Raw genomic sequence first — 12966 nt, 5'->3', positions numbered from 1 at the left:
AGTTTATTTAAATTCGCACTAAGGCAGCAGCAATAGCAGTTTCTCTTTGCCCCTGCTTCTGAAAACAAGTAAACCAAAACACTCCTCTGAAACGACCCAGAAACACTGTGGAGCCAAGGGAAGAGCAAACACGCCGGAGGGTTAGCTAGGTCCTAAATCAGAGCTCAACCTTCAGCTTCTCACCACAATGCGCTGCTGAGGGAGAAAGAAAAAGGAGAAAGGACACCTTCCACTGCAATGTACTGGGGAGAAAAAGGTGACAAAAACAAAACAACACTCCTTGGCCTAGAAAGGTTTCTATTTCCAAATTTTTATGGGAAAAAAAGAAACATTTTCTTAATATGAATAAATATGAGAACCAGAAAAGCATGTTTACACTCCCTTGTTTATAGTGCTCCTGACAATCTGAAATGATAGCAGCTTTAAACATCTATAATTATACATCTATCCATAGATTTTATATAGAAACATCTGTATAAAGTGAAGATGGTTGTTTGCTGCTGCTCTCTAAGGTCACTTATTTTTCCCACTTTTTTTTATGCCAAACCATCTTTGCGTGGGAAGCCCAAGGATGCTCCCAGTGCACATGTGTCCCTCCAGCGCATGGCTCCCATCACGCGTTGCAGCACAGACCCGTAAGTGCCCTTACATCTGCCAGACGGTCATTTTTATTTTAACCTGAGAATAGGCTTGGGTTGCAAAACCCAACGTTATTTCAACCACGGCAGGGCCACAGGGGCTTGTTCAAGGCTACAGGGGCTTCACTGTGCTCAGGCCTGTACAAATCCCAAGTTAAGAGGCGGTCTGGCTGAGAAGGTCTGAGAAATGGCAAACTTAATAAATAAATAAAAGGAGTAGTGCTGGCTGTGGGATTAATGTCTTGGGACACTGGAGGCCTCTTGCTGATGTTATTTATAGTCCACACCTGGTCCACATTGTTGGTGGTCCTCGTGTTTCTTCTGGGATGAATTCCACAGTCAATGACTGAGTTACAACTTTGTTTTCAACATTAAACCAAAAGAAAAAAAAAAAAAAAAAAAGAATTCATGTTGGAAGGGAGTTGGGGTTGGGAACTGTTTTCCCATAGTTTTTCAGGAGCATCACTTGCTCTCTGCAGCAGAAAGAAACCTTGTGACCGTGACGTATTTATAGCTCTGCTTTGCCAGGCAGGCGTGAGCAGAGCTGTCTTCACGCAGGGAAGCCCTTCTCTACAGTGCTGCAGAGCATACCTGCTTTTTGTGCCAACGCAGAGCCACGGCAAAGTGCTCCCAAAGCAGAAAGGTATGCTTTTCTGTTCCTCTTCTACCAGGGTAAGCGACAGCATATGGTGTAAAACAGAAATCAGGCCAAAGAAAAGGGAGGAAAACAAATCAGTGCGAACACTGAACCGCCGGTGTGCATGCAATTTGTACAGCTTTAAGTTTGTTGTGAGCTGTACCGGGCACGTGCAGTTGGGTACATGAGGCTTTCAGCCATCTCAAGGCTGCTGCAAGCCACACTATGGAGAAGAGCCCCAATAAAGTCTTTCCCAAGCACCTGCACCTGGATGCATGGCTGGGGCGCAGCCCGCAGGGGTGTAGGGTGCTACGTACTGCAGGCTCGGTGTGGGCTGGTAGAGATGCTGCATCTGTGCACACTGCCATCCTGTGCTGGCATTTTCTGGCTCAGGTTCCCCTTTCTGTGAAAAGCCTCAGGATTTGTCTCTATTTTGGTTGTCGTCTTGAGTAACTTCCCGCTCAATACTGATTATGAGAAGGGGTCTTTATAAGGAAAGAAGGATGTTTCTTTCACTGTCCTAAATATGACAGGAGAGGCCTGACTCCCAAATACTTCCTTATAGCCCAGGCTCTGATTTTGCACAATGCAAACTCAAAGAAAGGACTATATACTTCATTATTCCACCACCTAAATTAGTGAAGACAGAAGCTAGATTAACAGTACACTGATGTTAAGCGTAGCATACACCTTTGTGCACTGCCCAGAGGTTTCAGTAAAGGCACCTCTGGGTACCTCAATGAGCATCCTGGCCAAGATTAATAAAATGGCTCAAGTAGCATTTCAAAATACTGAGACCCTAAAGCACACCTCAGTTCTCACACATACCTCAAAGGCTCCTTCCGTGGCAGTTTGTTTTCAAGGCTGGAGCTGTCAGGAGGCTGCTGCAGGTGACAGTACGTGGCAGTGAATGTGGGACTGTTCCACTGCTCCGGCTGTAGCTGCTGTCTGCTACCATCGACTCCACCCTCACTCGTAGGGCAGCTCTTTGCTGCAGACCCCTGTACTTTATTGCTGCATCGTTACTTTTCTGGCCTGACACTGCACCTCAGCATGCTCTTCTCTCCAAAGAGACCCTGGGGTAAATCTTCACAGGGGTGCAGTGGAAATCTAGTGCCTGAACTGGTCACCAGGAGTTCTGGCTGAGCAAACCCCTTCTGGAGAAGACTGAAATAGAGGACGGAATTCATCTCATGACCACAAACAATTGTTATTTTAGAGTCACGACCCTCCTGGGACCCTGTAACACATTTCCTTTAGCTTCCTACAGCCTGAGCAAAGCCCCTGCACTTCCCAACTTGCCCTCTGTTGTCAGCAGTGGAAAGGGACCTCTGCTTCCCTCTATTCCAATGTGGAGCTGAATATCCAGAAAACACCAAGGAGGGAAGCCGATCCTGGATGGTACCTGACCCTCTCCAAGAGGAGGGTGCGCTGGACTCGATTCATCTCAGCTTCCTGCCCAACTCGGAGATGTGTAGGAGCTCATTCATTTCAATAGCATTATATCAGGAGTATAATGCATAATTAAGCACATTTCCTCTCTGACAGGCAGTATTTGGGCACTCTGAGACACGAGCAAACAGCCTGGGGAAACACCCACTGTCCTCACTGCGTAAAGCATTGCTGCTGCCAGCAGCCATCCTCTCTGAGCAACCCAGCCCACTCCGGCCTGCCCCACACACGGCCCTCCTTGTGCCGTGCAGCCCTTGTGCTCCTGCACAAACGTGCACTAACAGCCCACTTGCCACATCACACACAAACGTGCACTAACAGCCCACTTGCCACATCTCTTTTCCAGAGAGCTGAACGGCTGGAAGCATACCCACAGCTGGCTGGCGTGGGACACTCTCCTTTGAGATATCTGCTTTACAACACGTCCTGCCCTTGGCAAGGCAATCTGGAGAATAAAATATAGAGATCAGAGGTAGAGAGGGGAGAGAGATTAAAAAAAAAAAAAAGATTAAAAAAAACCCACCAACAACAACAAAAAAACATCAAAGGTGTGATCTAAAGCCTTGGAGTTAGAGGAAACTTCAAATCACACCCACAGGCAAGCCTAAAAAAAGTTGCCAAATTAACTTCAGGCTTTTGGGCCTTCCAAATTTAGCATCTCTAAAGGGAACATATTTTTAAAACATTGTTGTGTTCAGAGACAACGGTTGCAATAACTCCTGGTCGGTGATGATTAAAATAAAACCCTTGTTACAGCAGCGTGCTGGGCTGTGCAAGGGGTCAGCAAAACCAATTGCCTGCCGCGTGCAATGAATGCAGGACCATAAAACACACAGGGAAAAATTCCATCTGTCACAGAGGCAACTTCCCAGCAAGGGCAGGAATCTCATATCACACAACACCTCCTTGCTTGTGGTCATACACTTGAATCACTTCCTCATCCTTTACACAGGAGCTATCTAGGAAACGCGTTCAGGGAGCATCCTAGCACTTGCAAGCACAGCTTTGTGCTGTGCCCGTTTCCTCTGTTTCTAGCCACGTAGAGCCGAGGTCCTTGTGACCTCCTTACCTGGTGACAAGCCTGGGAGCCCTCCTGCTGCACGGCGTGGGGCAAAGCCGAGTCCCGGGGGCAGGAGGAGCAGGGCAAACAAGTCCCGGGGGCAGGAGGAGCAGGGCTGTGTTTTCCAGAGCGCTCCCCGCCAGCAAGGCGACCGCCCTGGCACAGCCCGAGGGGTTCAGGTGCCTGAATGAGATCAATGAGAATGAGGACCAGTGAAAAGGTTCTGTGTCTGGGTGGAGAGATAAAGGAGAGAAAGAAAATAAAAGTGGGGATTCACTTTAGGAATATTTTAAGCACGGCCACTGAAATGCCACAGGCAAGGGAAGAATTTAGAGTAGGAAGAGTCTCACACTTGGATATAACTGTATCTGAACACCTAAAACCCACACTCCTTTCATCTGGAAATTTAAGAGTGTTTATGCAGGAGCCTTGTATCTGTTTAAGCTTGACATTTTAAAACACCTCTGCCACACGGGGCAGACATGCAGAACGCGGCTCAGCCCTTTGACGGGTCCCCCCGCAGCTCCGGCTGCTCCTGGGCGCCCGCCTGGCAGCTCCAAGATAGATCTGCCTGCACAGTCATTGCAGCTGGCATCACAGCTTAGGTTACTGGCTCAAGCTCTCATTGCCAAGCGAAGGGTTTGCTGCAACAACCCATCTAAGGACAGAGCAGCTCAAGGGTCTGGGGCAGCCCCAAGGAAGGCTGGCCCCAGCAGCAGGAACGCAGCTCCACAGCGTTTTCCAAAGGGCAGGGGTTTGTTTTCCTGCTCTTGGAGAGAGAAGCAACTCTGTCACCAGTAGGGTCACTGCTGTCAGTGCATTGACAGAAAGGTCTCTGCTCCATGCCTAGCAATCAGACACTCTCCCCAAGCCCTAGATTTGCTTAGAATGCAATCTAAGGGTCTGTCTCAAGAAAAAATGATGGATAGCATGTGGGTGCTGGAGGCAAGGGAAGCCAAAAAGATGAGGAATCTGTCAGGTGATATATACTCTTCGATTTTTGAAGCAAATCCTTCATTTTTGTAAATATTCTCCACAGCCTGCTGCATATAAGACACAGTTATAACTGATACTGGGAGAAAAAGGTACAATACACAAACCAGAACTGAAGCATTCTCAGTTACCAGCTGCATTTGTTATGTGTGGTAATAACATCCATATGATAAATGGATTTATTTCTATGAACGGGTAATAAGTTAAACCTCCACACGGTGAGCCAGATTCATCCTCTTCTTTCACGTCCCCTGCAACATTCCTACTGGCTCTTTTCTACATCAACTTTTTAACTTGGTTGTACTAAGTGCCTTAACCACCCTGAATATTGATCATCAATTGCCAACAACTGCACACTGATTCAGCTCAAACTTGAGCCATCTACATTAATAAAAACTCAACACTTGCCTTCTCTGCAAATAAAATTTCAACAGCACTCCTCTCTCTTTCCCCTTGTCTGTCTCTGGCTGAAAAATATGCAGGACCATTTGCCAGGGTTAATTTTTAATAGTGTCCTCAGTGCTGCAGTGAATGAAGTCATTTATTACAGCAAGCAGCACGCTAGGCAATAACAAATGCTAAAGAAGGTGACTCAGGAGCAAGAGCTTTCTGCTCCCACCTGCGCGACGCCTCGGCGCAGAGGGCTGAGCGGGGCGCTCGGCCTCACCGTACGCAGTCTCAGCTTGCAGGACTCCTGGATGGGAGGCGGGAGGTTCGTTTGCTTTCCATCATGTGCTCCATACACAAACAGAGCCCTGGCACCAGCGGCGTGGCCAGCGCTCCCCTGCGCCTGTCCCGCAGCAGGTTTGGGCTCCTCCCCGGCGGACACGGCTGCTGGGAACGCGCCTGCTCGGCCCCACAGGGCTCCGTGAGCTCAGGCAGATGGAGCGCAGCCTCCCCACCTGCAGGACAGGTTTAAAGGCAGGCCCCTTTCCTCTGGCAAGGCCAGGAGCAGTGCTTCATGCCTGAGACCTTCCGATGAGAGCTGCTCAGTGGCAGAGTGGATTTTAACAGAGCAACCGGGAATCGCAGCTGGGGCAGGCTGGCAGCTCCACCTGGGCATGGAGAGGACCACAGAGGCAGCATCCTTCTCCTCGTTATCCAAGATCCTCCAAAGGCTGGGATGAGAGGGACCAGGAACCAAAGGAGACAGTGCTGTTGGATGTTTAAGTAGAAGACATTTTGATTTTATGGTTGAGGCCACCAAAGCAGCCCATGAATCCTCCCCATAGTCTGCAGGAGCCTTTGGATCCAGCCGCAGTGAGCCAGCAGGAACGTGCTGCCCAACATGCTCCAACAGGTTCACTGGCATGTGCTGATCACTGCAGGAGAGCTAAGTATAACCTGCTGTAAGTGTGCTCCACAAAAGAGGAACATCCTTACAAGAAAGGCAGAAGCTTCCTGCTCAGTCCTCACTCCCACCACACTAAGCACATGCTCCCTGAAACACACCAGTCCCCTAAAATCAGGGAGCAAAGCATTCCCGAGTCCATTCCTTCCTCCACGCACTGTCACACACAAGTTACAGAGGGTATTATATTACTCTTTATTCACTTTGGGATCATGTAAGTCCCAAATCCTATTGCCAGTAAGCCCTGGTGATTAAACAGCTTAAAGAAAGGAAGCAATAGCTAACACCTTTGGCTCTTATCAGAGCACATTGCTAATGAATACTGGAAAATCACTCAGCAGGAACACCACATCTGTAGAGGAACATTTGCTTACTCATGTTTTCATAGGCAGTGGCTACAGTTCAATCAATGACCTGGAGCAACATTTCTGATCAGTGTTTCAGTACATCAGTGTTGGTATTTGCCCAATTACACTGTCTGGAAGTGCAAAAAGCAAAGCCTGAGACCAGAGGGGAAGCCTGTAATGTGGCATGGGTATCTTACCAGGAGGTCTGACTTCAGAAATCATCTGGCTCTGGAGACCATCAGCCAGCTCCTCAGTGATGCACACACACTTACATCACCCCTGGAAAAAAGCACAGGTCTCCAGAAACAGGCAATGGTCCCGCCTCGGCCCTGCAACGTGCAGCAGCAGCTCCTCTCCTGCATCCCACCTTCCCAAGAGATGGGGGGAAAGGGGCTGAATGCAGACAGAGTGCCAGGTGGGCCATCCTTTCCTGCTTCAGCTTCAGACCACAGCTGTGTTTCTTGAAAAGACCTTTGGTAAGGATTGGGGAGAGCTGCCAGCAAGAAAGATCCATGCAAAACAGATGTTGAAGAGATCTGGAGATCAACTAAGCCATCTCCTCTGAAGGCAAGATCTCTACTCCCACGCTGTTCCTGCAGGTGACTGCATGGGGAGACTGTGCTCACCACGGGGCAGTGCTGGGTGAGGGTCTCCAGCACCGGGCTTTCAGAACAGCCTAGCTAAGCTAAGCTTGTGCCTGCCTAGGCTAAACATACAGGAGCTCCTCGGATGCCCAGCCTGATCCCGGCTTGCTGCGAGCACACTGCTGCCAGCACAAGCCTACAGGGACCGGCATCACTCAGGGCTCTGGCTCCGAGAGCGGGCAGATGGGCTGCAGGACTGCAGGCAACACGAAGGCTGAGGTCACCAACAGACATTGCTGCTACAGCGGCACAGGAGAGATACATTTTTGGTGACTCCTGCAGAGGAATGAGGGAGGAGCTGGAATCCTGCAGATTGAGGCTCAGAAAGAGGCTGGCATGCTGGAAAGCCACAGGGTACAGCAGAAAGGGACTAGAAGAGCCAGTGTCAGCTTCATGAGGGCTGTACACAGGACTAGCAGATGCATGAAAGGCCCCAGAGTCCTGGGGCAGGTGGTTACAGCGGGTGGCTGGGTGCCAACCTCCTCTCTTGTCTATGGGGCAGCTACTGCAAGCGATTACTTTGCATCAGCCTTACCCAGTTTGCAAAGGTGGGAACCAAGGCTCAAGGCAGCTCCTTGGTGAAAGAGAAAGAGGATTTAACAAAGGACTTGACAGAAGAGGAACAAAGGATCAGCAGCTCGAGTTTGATGAGGAAGAGGGATGCGTGGCAGGGGTAGAGACAACATGCATCCAGCACATTAAAAAGCTATCAGATGAAAAGAAACCAGTAGTTTTACTGGATAAACACAAATGTCTTTAATTCTATCTAATTCTACCATGTGTGTATGCTTGAATCCTGCTGTGTAGCACTGCTTTGAAATTTCTGAGAGAGACAGATGTATTTAACAATGGTTCCTCAGTGCTGGGGATGGTGGTTTGGGAGCAAGAAGATTCCTTTTAAAAAAGAGTAAGACTAATCTTAGTGTCTCCTCCAGGAGAAAAATGAGGGATGGTCTGAGATTTAAGTACAAAGTCAGAGAAGCCTTGAACTACACAGAGATAAATGTGTTGCACATCAGTGAATGCCAAAATGACACAGACAGCAAGACATCCCTTTGCACCTCATCTGGTTTCCACACGTTGAAATCTAGTTCCTGACAGCAAATGGGATACAGAGCAAGGTAAGTGACCTGAACCATCCCATAAAGGCACGGCCAGCAGGCAAGCTGCAAAGTACTCAAACTTTCCCGTAGCATTTGCAAGCTGAAATTACACAGGACAAAATATTGTGAGAGCTTGTTAATGAAAAACAAGACTTTCTACTTCCCCAGGCCTGAGTTACTGCTGTCTGCAGATGAAGCAAAAAGCCTCCCTCTGAGGGCAGCGATCCGAAGATCTGGGGAATGACTGACATCCATTTCAAGCTGATAGCCCCCTCAGCTCGGCTAAGAGCTCCCACACACACACACACACACACCAAACTGCTGCCAGGAAAGTCACTGTGGACCCTACCCTGTGGATCCCCGCATTACCAGACCTCCTACCTCATCCCATCCCAGCAGTCTCAATGGAGAGGTCTGCAGAAGCAGACACAGGACGTTTGTCAGGACCGGTCACTCTGGCCCAGATGGAGCTTTTCTATGCTTGGATCTCTGCATACAAGCATCCAAGTTTCTCCAGTTCCAGAGCCTAGGTGTGATCTGCAAAAAAAAAAAAAAAAAAAAAAGCACAGGTTTAAAACAACCACACACACGCACAGGACTAAATCGGGTCCTTTCTGCAGAGGGCAGTGTTTTTCAGAGCAGGCTGTGACTGGTAAGCAATTGTGGAAAGAGGTGGCTCCTAAACAGTGTCAGAGATGTAATCTATATATCCTCTCTCTGGGGTCCCCTCACCAGAAGCTGGAATCCACCACATGCCACCACACAGGTCAGCAGTATCTTGTATTTTTAAACCGCGGAACAGAGCTCCTTCCATTTCCAAGGTCAGACTACAAAGCCCTTCCCCTCTGCAATACCAGAGCATCCCAGGGCTTCAAGTTTCCATTTTCAGTTTCTAGCTGATCAACTCCAACCACTAGCAGGCTGCTGAGGTCAACAGAAACCCTCCCTATTTCTACCTTTGTCCAGGTAGAAGACCCAGCTCACCAGGCTCTGCCCAAATTCTCTTTCAAACCCATGATTTTGCTGGGCCCACACAACGTTCTTCAGAAAGACTCTTCGGCAGATTGAGTTAAATTATTGTTGAACAGTTTTTGCTTGCATTATTCCCCCTTCTAAATCAATGACTTCATCTAGTGGTTTCTTAGTACTGCAGAAAATTCACATGTTCTCCACAGTATCTTTATACTCAGTTATTTACAGTACAGCAGTTAATGGCCAGGAGCAAACTAAGCCCTGCATCTCTACACAGACTTACCTGTTACCCCAAGATCCTCTCCCAAAGGCTGCTTTCCAAGTAGTGCCCTTGTTAGGGCTTGTGATGTAGCAATATTTTCTCTATAGCCTCACCAGGAATTTAGGAGAAGGCAGCCCACTAATCACCACAGTTTTATCTTATTTCAGCTAAAGCAGACACAGAGGACTGCCTAGCACGTCTCAAGCCCAACCGCTTATTACCATATCAACAGCTTAAACTTTAACTGGGAGGGAATGTTTCTGTAAGGAGAGGGGCATACGATTCATTCCATCACACAACTGGGTTAGCACAGCTTGCAGGTCACACTAAGGGTCCAGGAATTAAGAAAATTCTTTTTTTTTTCTTTCACCTTACAAGAGCATCCTTAGGCACAAAGCAAGCACTTCAGATCCCCAAGATTTACAAGCTTGCCTAAGAGGTAGTATCTATGTTGAGCACAGGAGAAGTCCATCAGACTCCGACTCCTCACACATATAACAGCCTGCAAAGCCACCCTCTCCCCAGCCAGAAACACTGGATTTTTCATCTCCTCCTACAGTGATAGTTCCTGGGGTAGTTCCTCTCCATCCATAACCAGTTCCCTTTGCCAAGTCTCAGCTGTCTCTGTGAAGAAACCATAAACCAATAAGTGACCTTCCTGGATACATCCTTAGTTAGGATACATCCTGCCATCCTCTACCCAAACTTACTCCCAAACTGTCCCAAATCTGCAAAGCAGCATTTTCCCTTAAAAAATAATGGGAAAAATAACCCAAAATGGAGGCTGTTGGAGTCCGAGCCAAACTCATTTCAGTAGAAGCTGGTTCATCCTTACTGGCATCTACAGAGATGCATCAGCTCAGCGCAGAAGCGGACTTGGCCCCGCATTTCCAAGAACCCCGTCCTGTTCCAGTTCTCCTGAACATTTCCTCCTTTCCTCCTGACTGCACTTTGGAGCCAGTCCCAGCGCTGGCCAGGCTGTCAAGGCAGCCGACGTGCCCCGGATCCAGCGGGAAGCTCCGCTGACAGGTTCTGCCGGCCGGTTGGCGCAGGGAGGGCGCGTGTGGCTGCTCCCTCCCCACGGAGCATCCCGCGACGGCCCTTTTCCTCCCCCCGCAAAGCTGCAGCCACAGCGAGCGAGCGGCGTTGCACTGTTACACACAGAGGGAAGCAAATCTGCATTCAATACAAAACAAGATATATTTTTTTTTAAACTTGACCTCCTACCAGTTTGAGTTCTGCCATGACACAACTTGGAGAGGCAGGCAAGACAAACGTGCCCGTGGGGCCGGGGCTCCTGCGGGAGGGCCAAGGGCAGGAGCAGCCCCCTCACAGGGAATGGCACGGGGGAGGACAGCGCGACGCTCTCCGTGGGGCAGCCTTCCTCCACGTGCTCTCCCGGACGGCGTTCGGAGCAGCATGCAGATGCGGCCTCCCCTCCATGCACTGCCCCAACACACCCAGCACAGAAAGGAGAAACACATCCATGAGAAAGGGGTGAGCTCAGAGCCACGGGAGCAGCAGGAAGCCACCTGCACAAGGAGAACAAAGTTGGGGTAAGTGCAGGTAGGACGCAGCAGCAGCCACGAGCAGCACCTAAACTGCAACAAACACCCCCTGCAAACGAGCAGGGAGCAGAGGCAGCTCCAGGCTGGCCCCGAGTATACAACCTCATGTCCCAGAAGGAGACTGGCCTCATTTAAATGGGCATAAACTCAGCTTATGCAAGTTGCTATGCCAGTGCTTCTCTTGGCGTGGACTGACAGGCCCAAGAGACAGGCAGCGTTCGAATACCCTGTGCATTTAAAAAATTACTATTGCTTACTTTGCGGGTAATGTTGGTAACAAACTTTTTGGGGGCAGGGAAGGAGAAGAATACATTGAATAGTTTAATTTGGCTGTCACTGAACCGTTTCCATTAGAAATAGCTCTAAAAAGATCATCCTTCAAAGAGCTTTTGGGCCCCCCTTGATCCACGGGGGATTAGCAGGGCCGGCTGTGGAGCAGCGCGGACACGGAGCCGGTCCCATCAGCGGGCAGGGAACGTGCCAGGCAGCCACAAGGGCCACGGAGGGCGAGCGGCAGCGCTTCCCAGGGCAGCTCCGCGGCCAACGGAGACGCCGCAGGACCAGTCGGCTGAGGGGCACAGCAGCTTCTCATGCCCTGTGCTCAAATGAGGCAGCTCCGTCTGCCCAGATGGGGCAGGATATTTCACCTGCACTAAAAATCAGCTTCAGAGGAAGGACAGAAGAGTCAGGCAGAATGGGATGGCATTTTATGAAAAAGCCAGGCCGTGTCCTCGGCAAACACGAGTTTGCTGTGTCCTTTGCGGAAACCAATGGAGCTGTGATGTTCTGCACCAGCTGAGGAGCTCATCCCAATGTCCTCCAGCCTTTTATCAGGAGGGAGGCACAGGGATCTTTGAGTGATCTCACACCCTGTCCTCCCGCTCCTGTGTCATCCTCCCGGTGTGATGACTCACAAGTAGACAACTGCACCTCCGGCAGCGGTCTGCAAACAAGACACAGTCCTCAGGTGTCTTAATTCCCACTGGGATCAGGCGCCAAGGAGGGAGCAGAGGCAGGTTCAGTCCCATCATCTGCCCTCCTGGTTCTTGCAGGTCAGCATTGAGCCAAGCAGCACAAAGGAAGGTTTGTCTGTGTCTGTGTGCACTAGTGCTACGTATTTGTTTTGCGCTCCGTGACCAGCTCTTCTGGGTCACCGAAGCATTGGGAAAACCCACCCCGGTCCCGCTTTCAGGGTGCGTGGAAATACAGCGTTCCTGCATGGTCCAGGACGGCCGGTTAAGTGGAGACAGGACGAGGCAGCGCACGTGGCGCGTGTGCCTGCAGGGCCCGGCAATGGCTCCCATGCCGGGAGCGATGCCGCGTGGTCGGATCCCCACGGGTGCCCCACGCCATGAGGGCGCTGCGGGAGCCGGCCGGCGCTGCTGGGGTAGGTCAGCCCTGCACCCGGGGCTCCAGACATCGCGACGTGGCACCGCGGGACCTCGGCAACCCGCCGGCACCCTCACAGACTGCCGCTCGTGTCGGGGCTCAGCCACGAGCGCTGCAGGGCACCAGCTTCCCCATTACACATAGCGCCGAGCCAGCACCTGCAACACCAGTTTGTAACCCTCTTCTCAGCGCCTAAGCTACCTTTTTCATGGAAAGAAGCTGCCCCAGCACTTTGGCTCCGCAGGGCGCTGAGCCCTGGTCCAGCCGCACTCTGGGGACTCCCCGAGCTCCCGCAGTGACGGGGACGACACCGGTGCCCGCACCAGCCCAGCCAGCCCTGCTTTGGCCACGGCCTCCAGGTAGCGCGGGCCCGTCCGCATTCCCGGGCATCGCCCGGAAAGAGCGCGCGGTTTCCGCGCTCCCTCAATAACCACCACGGGCCACCCGGCGGCTCCCCGTGCCCCGGGCAGGCAGCCGCCCTCGCCCCCGCCGCCGTTCGCGGGGCTTGGTGGGCGCGGGGCCGCCGTGGGGCCGGGGCGGCGGCGCGGGC

At 51.0% G+C, this 12966-nt stretch overlaps 2 long non-coding RNA genes across 3 annotated transcripts in view; both read right to left on the bottom strand.

Annotated features, from left to right (window-relative positions):
- Positions 1 to 2404: 2404 nt before the first annotated feature.
- Positions 2405 to 3156, bottom strand: LOC112943598. The gene is made up of 2 exons (XR_003248631.1): positions 3098 to 3156; positions 2405 to 2442 (listed from the first exon to the last, which is right to left on the bottom strand). It is a non-coding gene; the product is annotated as an uncharacterized LOC112943598 (long non-coding RNA).
- A 757-nt stretch (positions 3157 to 3913) lies between these two features.
- LOC112943597 overlaps positions 3914 to 12966 on the bottom strand; it is a 10490-nt gene continuing 1437 nt past the window's right edge. The window contains exons 2-4 of one of the 2 annotated variants that reach the window (XR_003248630.1): positions 8607 to 8762; positions 6676 to 6757; positions 5744 to 5935 (exon numbers count right to left, since the gene is read on the bottom strand). This is a non-coding gene — a long non-coding RNA (uncharacterized LOC112943597). Of the gene's footprint in view, positions 3971 to 5743; positions 5936 to 6675; positions 6758 to 8606; positions 8763 to 12966 lie in introns of those variants that run through there. The other variant, XR_003248629.1, reaches the window with a different exon arrangement.

This window comes from Nothoprocta perdicaria, unplaced genomic scaffold (assembly GCF_003342845.1).
Source record: "Nothoprocta perdicaria isolate Ctin4 unplaced genomic scaffold, notPer1 scaffold_15, whole genome shotgun sequence".
NCBI classification, from domain to species: Eukaryota; Metazoa; Chordata; class Aves; order Tinamiformes; family Tinamidae; genus Nothoprocta; species Nothoprocta perdicaria.
Note: the sequence above shows the minus strand (reverse complement) of the source record. Positions and strands in the feature narration are given on the sequence as shown.